This window comes from Gekko japonicus, unplaced genomic scaffold (assembly GCF_001447785.1).
Source record: "Gekko japonicus isolate JY-2015 unplaced genomic scaffold, Gekko_japonicus_V1.1 scaffold3375, whole genome shotgun sequence".
NCBI classification, from domain to species: Eukaryota; Metazoa; Chordata; class Lepidosauria; order Squamata; family Gekkonidae; genus Gekko; species Gekko japonicus.
Window position 1 is genome coordinate 52,754 of NW_015172118.1, and position 1,366 is coordinate 54,119.

Genomic DNA, 1,366 nt, shown 5'->3' on the forward strand with positions numbered 1-1,366 from the left:
AAGTCCCACGAGCCTCCCCCACTCTGCCCCCCCCCCCCCTGCACCAAGAATACAGAGCATCACTGCCCCGGACAGAGTGTTCCATACCCACTGATGGACCTCTGTTCCATATGTTTATCCAATCCCCTCTTGAAGCTGTCTATGCTTGTGGCCACCTCCACTCCTTGCAACAGAAAATCCCACCTGTTAATTCCTCATTGGGTGAAGAGATAATTCCTTTTCATAGAATCATAGACTTGGAAGGGACCTCCAGTGTTATCTAGTCCAACCCCCTGTTCTAAGCCCACTGCTCGTTAATTCCTCCACATGCAGCTGCTGGTGTGACTTTGGGTCAGTCACCAGTTCTCTCAGAGCTGTTCTCTCAAGAGCAGTCCTCAAAAGAGCTCCCTCAGCCCCACCTACCTCACAGGGTGTCTGTTGTGGGGAGGGGAAGGGAAAGGAGTTTGTAAGCCACTCTGAGACTCCTTTGGGTAGGGAAGGGTGGGGGTATAAACCCAACCTCCTCCCCCTCCCCATCCCTTGAGTTCCACAAAGGGGGGAAAGGAGCCCGTAAATGCTCAGGATAAAATAAATATGTAAGAAAGCTGATCATTTTTTATTTTAAGTTTAGGCAAGAGATTCTCAAGTTCTTAAATTCAGGTTCTGCTTGTTGTTGTTGTTTTTTAAAAAACCTCTCTGGCCGGGTGTTTTTTAAATTGTAACTTTTATGTTTTATTATGCCCTGATTTGGATAGCCCAGGCTAGCCTGATATTGTCGTATCTTGGAAGCTAAGCAGGGTTGGCTCCGGTTAGTACTTGGATGGGAGCAGGGGTCATTTTGTAGGAAAAGGGGTGCAGGAGCTCAAACTGGAGAGCTGGTTTGGTGTAGTGGTTAAGTGCGGGGACTCTAATCTGGGAGAACCGGGTTTGATTCCCCACTCCTCCACTTGCACCTGCTGGTGTGACCTTGGGTCAGTCACAAGCTCTGGCACAGCTGTCCTTGAAAAAGAGCCCTTTCTGTCAGAGCTCTCTCAGCCCCACCGACCTCACAGGGTGTCTGTTGTGGGGAGGGGAAGGGAAAGGAGTCTCTGAGCCGCTCTGAGACACCTTTGGGTAGTGAAGGGCGGGGTATAAATCCAATCTCCTCCTCCTCTTCTTCTTCCTCTTCTTCCTCTTCTTCCTCTTCTTCCTCTTCTTCCTCTTCTTCCTCTTCTTCCTCTTCTTCCTCTTCTTCCTCTTCTTCCTCTTCTTCCTCTTCTTCCTCTTCTTCCTCTTCTTCCTCTTCTTCCTCTTCTTCCTCTTCTTCCTCTTCTTCCTCTTCTTCCTCTTCTTCCTCTTCTTCCTCTTCTTCCTCTTCTTCCTCTTCTTCCTCTTCTTCCTCTTCTTC

General features: G+C 49.0%; 1 protein-coding gene across 1 annotated transcript in view; it reads left to right on the forward strand.

Moving 5' to 3' along the window:
• ULK3 (unc-51 like kinase 3) overlaps positions 1-1,366 on the forward strand; it is a 34,883-nt gene that overhangs the window by 9,148 nt on the left and 24,369 nt on the right. The gene's annotated exons all lie outside the window — the stretch shown is intronic.